Source organism: Carassius carassius, chromosome 31 (genome assembly GCF_963082965.1).
Source record: "Carassius carassius chromosome 31, fCarCar2.1, whole genome shotgun sequence".
In the NCBI taxonomy this organism is placed as follows: Eukaryota; Metazoa; Chordata; class Actinopteri; order Cypriniformes; family Cyprinidae; genus Carassius; species Carassius carassius.
The window spans coordinates 20,944,973-20,952,153 of NC_081785.1; positions in this window are offsets into that span (position 1 = coordinate 20,944,973).

Below are 7,181 nucleotides of genomic sequence, written 5' to 3' on the forward strand. Positions count from 1 at the left end.
AGGTTTGGAACAACATGAGGATGAGAAGTTAATGACCAAATTTTCATTTGTGTGTGAACTAACCCTTGAACTGCTCCTTAGTTGAGAATTTGGTTTTTTAAATGATAATAATAAAAGTAATGGTGTGTTTGTAGGGTTCCTCATTGAAAAGGTGCCTGTATTATTTCTTCTTACAGATAGTCATTAGGGGTGTAACGGTACGTGTATTCGTACCGGACTGTTTCGGTACAGGGCTTTCGGTACGGTGCACGTGTGTACCGAATGCAATATTTTGTGTGCGGAATGATAGGTACATTTTCGTGTTTCCAAACGAACATATTAAGTGGCGGAAGTCTCCGCGTTCAGCGTAAATCCCGCCCTGCAGCTGATTCTAAGGCTGTTGACACACTGGCTGCGTGGCGTGAGCGTGGCGTTTCTGCTGCGTGTCAGTTGCGTGACGGCTGCTTCGCGTTTTCTGTATCTTTACACACCAGAATCGTTCCTGACGCGGCGATGGCACGCTGCTGCTACTGTGGGTGACATAGAGGGAGACCACCGACAGACCAGGATCTTGTCTTCACTACAACAATATCTATGCTTCATGTTGAGCATAAATATAAAGCCTACTGATAAAGGACACCGTCAACAGTATTGACGGCAAAATAGACGATGTTTGACAGGTGCAATATGCCAGTGTGTCACCGGCCTAAGGTTTTCAAAAGGCATCACGCGAGTGTGAACATCACTACAACTAGGAGAAAAATGATTGTGATTAAAACGCAGCTCCCGTCGGCATTTAAACAGACCTTTGCTCTTAATTCAGATCGGTCCAACGCAATAACGAAATCTGAGCAGGTCTAAAAACTGAAACTTTTCCAAAGTGTAAAGTGCAGCATGAACAGTTATATATATATATATTAAATATGAGCAGGCCTACAAGCTGGGATTGGTAATGCTGCACTGTAATCATAGTTATTTATTTATATTTTATTACAACCCGAATTCCGGAAAAGTTGGGACGTTTTTTAAATTTTAATAAAATGAAAACTAAAAGACTTTCAAATCACATGAGCCAATATTTTATTCACAATAGAACATAGATAACATAGCAAATGTTTAAACTGAGAAAGTTTACAATTTTATGCACAAAATGAGCTCATTTCAATTTTGATTTCTGCTACAGGTCTCCAAATAGTTGGGACGGGGCATGTTTACCATGGTGTAGCATCTCCTTTTCTTTTCAAAACAGTTTGAAGACGTCTGGGCATTGAGGCTATGAGTTGCTGGAGTTTTGCTGTTGGAATTTGGTCCCATTCTTGCCTTATATAGATTTCCAGCTGCTGAAGAGTTCGTGGTAGAGGTATTTTTCGTTTAATGATGCGCCAAATGTTCTCTATAGGTGAAAGATCTGGACTGCAGGCAGGCCAGGTTAGCACCCGGACTCTTCTACGACGAAGCCATGCTGTTGTTATAGCTGCAGTATGTGGTTTTGCATTGTCCTGCTGAAATAAACAAGGCCTTCCCTGAAATAGACGTTGTTTGGAGGGAAGCATATGTTGCTCTAAAACCTTTATATACCTTTCAGCATTCACAGAGCCTTCCAAAACATGCAAGCTGCCCATACCGTATGCACTTATGCACCCCCATACCATCAGAGATGCTGGCTTTTGAACTGAACGCTGATAACATGCTGGAAGGTCTCCCTCCTCTTTAGCCCAGAGGACACGGCGTTCGTGATTTCCAACAAGAATGTCAAATTTGGACTCGTCTGACCATAAAACACTATTCCACTTTGAAATAGTCCATTTTAAATGAGCCTTGGCCCACAGGACACGACGGCGCTTCTGGACCATGTTCACATATGGCTTCCTTTTTGCATGATAGAGCTTTAGTTGGCATCTGCTGATGGCACGGCGGATTGTGTTTACCGACAGTGGTTTCTGAAAGTATTCCTGGGCCCATTTAGTAATGTGATTGACACAATCATGCCGATGAGTGATGCAGTGTCGTCTGAGAGCCCGAAGACCACGTGCATCCAATAAAGGTCTCCGGCCTTGTCCCTTACGCACAGAGATTTCTCCAGTTTCTCTGAATCTTTTGATGATGTTATGCACTGTAGATGATGAGATTTGCAAAGCCTTTGCAATTTGACGTTGAGGAACATTGTTTTTAAAGTTTTCCACAATTTTTTTACACAGTCTTTCACAGATTGGAGAGCCTCTGCCTATCTTTACTTCTGAGAGACTCTGCTTCTCTAAGACAAAGCTTTTATAGCTAATCATGTTACAGACCTGATATCAATTAACTTAATTAATCACTAGATGTTCTCCCAGCTGAATCTTTTCAAAACTGCTTTGCTTTTTTAGCCATTTGTTGCCCCCGTGCCAACTTTTTTGAGACCTGTAGCAGGCATTAAATTTTAAATGAGCTAATTAAGTGGATAAAAGTGTAAAATTTCTCAGTTTAAACATTTGCTACGTTATCTATGTTCTATTGTGAATAAAATATTGGCTCATGTGATTTGAAATTCCTTTAGTTTTCATTTTATTAAAATTTAAACGTCCCAACTTTTCCGGAATTCGGGTTGTATATGATATTGGTTTGAGCAGTATTTTATTTCTTATTCTTTTTTTATTTTATATATATTTTATTTAAAAAGTATTTAAAAAAAAGTGTAAACAAATTGTTAAAAAAAGTGTATAGTAATAAACAACCTGCAGTTTAATGTTTGCATTTCTTTCCCTTACTGTACCGAAAATGAACCGAACTGTGACTTTAAAACCGAGGTACGTACCGAACCGGGATTTCTGCGTACCGTTACACCCCTAAAACACTTTCAGTGTCTGTCCTAACCCTAACTGACTGCAGAAGATGAGATGTCACCTTTTGTTTTCCAGATGGATGTTCTGACCTTTCTTCCCCTCAAAAAACACCTGCCAAATGAAGTGAGGATGGACGTTCAGATGTAGATGGTGAGTTAATAGTGTTTTTCATCAAGGCGAAATGATCATTTCAATTAAACCTGCCTTTAGTTATAGGACCCTAATGGAACCAGCCATTTACTAATCAAGGATATGTTAGAGTGAAGTTGATCATTTAATCTTTCTCTAGTTTTTATTTCATGGAGTGTAAAACTCTTGGGCTGAAGCCACAATGTGTTGCATGTTTCCATGTAGCTCCCCTGTAGCTGTAGTGTAATGTTCAAGCATGGTTTGCTGCTTACAGCTGGGAACTCTGTCAGCTCTTACAGGAACAGGAACTAAAGCTTGTCTGTTGCAGATCACAGTCCGGGAGCGAGCCGGGTCATGAGGCCCTCACCGAAGATGATGAAGAAAAGAGCAGAAAAACTGGCTAAGAGAGGGAAACTAAAGGGTAAGTTTAATCTTAGCGAGTAGGACCAGTGCTTACACATTAGTTAAAGCTAATCATTTAAAGAGATTAAAAATGTAACTATTAAAAGACATAAGATGAATAGCATTTATGATTTGGAGAGTCCTTTAGCTCTCAGTAAGCAGGCCAGAGCTACAGGGTTTAGATTAGCTGGACAGAGTAAAAGCAAATGAGAAACCTGCGCTCATCCCTCAGCAATAGGACTGCAACTGACAATTATTCTGATAACTGCTAAATCTAATGATTATTAGGACAAATATTTTAATGTAACTACAGATCTCATGATTCGGTTCAGTATACAATACTGAAATCACGGTTCACAATGCAGTTGATTCTTTAAAAACTTTAAAAAGTCTGTAAAAAAAAACAAAAAAAACATTGGTAACACTTTAGAATAATGGTAGTTAATTCATTAACATTAACAAAGATGAATAAATACAGTAATATATTGTTCATTGTTTGTTCATGTTAATGTAAATCCAGTTATTCACAGTTAGTTCATGCTAATTCACAGTGCATTATCTAATGTTAACAAGCACAACTTTTGATCTGAATAATGCGTTAGTAAATGTTTAAATGAACATCAACTAAGATAAATAAATGTTGTAGTGTTGTTCTTGCTTGGATCATGTTAACTAAAGTTGTTAACTAACATTAACTAATGGACCGTTATTCTAAAGTGTTACCAAAAACATTTATAGATGAAATGTCTGTAGAGATGTGACTGTGTGATTCAGCACATATGGGCTGTTTCCTTACAATTAAATGTCCAGTTATGAAAGTAAATCAGTTGCTTTCTATTTTATGTTCTCTGTCTTTTAGCCTTCTTTCCATTACTTCTACAGTTTGATTTCATTTTTTTGGCAGAAAACCACACCGAGACACAAATGCTGTAGAGGCTCATCTTTCCCTGAATCCTGCTACTCTTTGTAATATATCTATATATTAATGGGCTCATGACATGGATTTTTGAATCTTTATTTTAAGCTATGAAACGGCAGGATGTTTTAATTATTTGTTGACCGACTCATGTAGCTCTACATGTAGGTACTTTCTGTGACTGTGGCCAAGCAAAAGCAGTTTGGTCTCTGTTTTTAAGTACATGAACTATATTGTCTTTGTCATTTGTAGAGACGACCAGGATAATCCTGAAGAGAGCATGGAGTGAAGAAGAGAGAAGGGCCGTTAACAAACATCTAGGAAAGTTCATGGCAGAGCGCAGGGTTCCTGGAAAACTGGACTGCATGAAATGCCTAGAAGAGGAAAAGTCCCTGAAGGAAAGATCTTGGAAAGACGTTAAGAACTTCGTTTACAACTCAATTGTTACTCTAAAAAGGAAATCTGCTTCACGAAAAATAATGTTTTAAAAGCTTAACATCTTGCAGTCCAGTTGTTCTGTTTACCTTTAAGTTTATACAGCATTTTTGAGATTACCATCTGTTTAGAGATTAAATCAAAATAAATGTAGAGCTGGTCACTGGAGATGGCATCTCTTGCAGTTTTGTTTGTAGCTTTTGGGTAGTTATATATATATATATTATTGCTAAAATTTGGTTCATCTCATTAGAATAAATTGAACATTTGAACATAAATGTTTGGGTAGACTGTTTATGAACCTCTATCTGAAACTTGCATTAATTGTCAAGTTACCTTTTTTTTTCTCTAGCACTTTTTTTTAAACCAGCTTTACAGGAAAATAATGATCAATGGTGTAAATCGGTTTTAATGCAGCAGTAAAGAAACTAAGACATTATTCAGCTGAAGTTAGTTCTGTTGAATAAAGACTTAGAGCTGTCAACACTAAAACAAACAAACAAAAAAAACAAATACAAGCTTATAAAAGGTCGTTTAAAACAATTCAGTCAGAAATGAACTCAATAGCGCCCCCATGAAAAAGTCCTCACTCCGCTGGTAAAATGCTGGTTCTTTCCTTTTGTTTTTTTAAGAGACTGAGGTGAAAACTTGAATCATGAGCACTCCTAGTGTTCAAACATAGTATACACTTATCTCTAACTGCAGCAGAAATGGTGGTCCTCGCTTTGCAGGTTAAATTACTCGGACCTCACTTTGATAGATGTACAGGAATGTGTGTGTGTGTGTGTGTGTGTGTGTGTGTAAGGGTGTGTGTAAGGGTGAAGTCAATGCAATTTTGGTTAAATACCCGAAATAAGGTCTGTGGTGAACACGAGCTCAAGATATTTTCATGTTTTATTTCAAAACATAAAATACATAGGTAATGCCCTCTTGTGATTTTTTTAAAGCTTTTACTTGTCTTGAAAAAGACGGTTGCTAACAAGTGACTAAGGGACTACAGAGGTCAACCAAGTGTTTTTGAAAGGATTAAAAAAAACAAAAAAACATTAGGTTTGTTTTACAAACTGTTGGACGAATTAAAATTATTTCCTGAATTATTTCGGAAACTATTTATTAAGTGACAGCATGTTACATATTCTACAAAAACGATTTATGATTGAATTTGGAACATATTTCTTATTAGACCCTTTACAGTATAAACTGTGAAAGTACATCCCTTTCCATAGTTTCAAAAGCATTTGACATGATCATATCAGTTTCACATGGGCAATAACAAATCTGCTATTCTCGGGCAAAGAGTTATTTTTGCCCTGTTTTCTTTGGTAAGGACAAAAATAGAAACAAATGTACATTCTGCCCTGCCCCCACTGACCTGCTGGTCAAAAATATTTTCTACCTTTTACATAGATGTAGATGCCAAACTAAAAAAAGTAGAAGGAAAAGCAACAGATGCCGCCACCAATGGGGGGGGGGGGGGGGCAATGCAATACAGGCATTTGTTGTAATGGCGTTCCTTCTGTCACTGTGTCATGCAGGTTTAATAGCTGAAGGCAAAGTCTTGGGCACAAAGCACTTTCTCCTTGGCAGGATGAGAAGATGGCACACACTCCTGATCAGCAAGGCCTCTCTGAATCATGGAGGATACACAGGACATGATGTCCAGATCAGTGCTGAGAGCACTTGGAGAGTCCGTATGCGATAGCTACTGTTTTTCCTAGAACTTAGTTCAGACCAAGGTCATATTTACACTTTGTCTTCAAAGGAATTTTATGTGCTAAACATCAAAAGTAATTAAATACCTCAGGTTCAAGAGTCTATTAAATTTTCCGTGCCGAGATGTTGAGTCTGATATCACCGTTACATAGACAACTCTGTCCAAGTTATTAAAAACAAAGTCATCTGCTGCCTGTCCAAATACTGTTTTATCACTCTATGTGACCTCCATCAGGATAATATACTTCAGAATTTCAAAAGGTCAGATTATTCTCTTAACACACTGTACAGAGCTGGGCTGAAAGCAGGAGTCATGTCGGTATGCCATCTGGATCAAAAAAAAACCTGATAGGTGTTTCATTTGTCTGGTTACAGTAGCACAGTATATTATAGGGAACTCATTAAAGTAATGGAGTGGCAATCTGGCAAAAATATCAGATGATAGTATACATAATAAAGAGTGTCAGATGTGGTTTACTCAACATCGCAACACTGTGAAAACTATAGATGCTTTTAATGCTTTTAGGCCCTGTTATAAATCAATGATAATTTATTTGAATTAAATTAATTTAAAGCCTACTTCCTCAATCAAGTTCAAATTGCAATTCTGCATTCTGTTTGCTATCTCAATTCCAAAATTCAACGTAAATTCAAGAATTGAAGTTTAAAAGGCATTATCAGTCCAATTCTGAATAGCACAGAAACCTGCAATGCAAAGCCTAAAAGGAATGGATATTAACAAATTCACACCTTTAAAACCATAAGCATTTCATCTGAACATAACA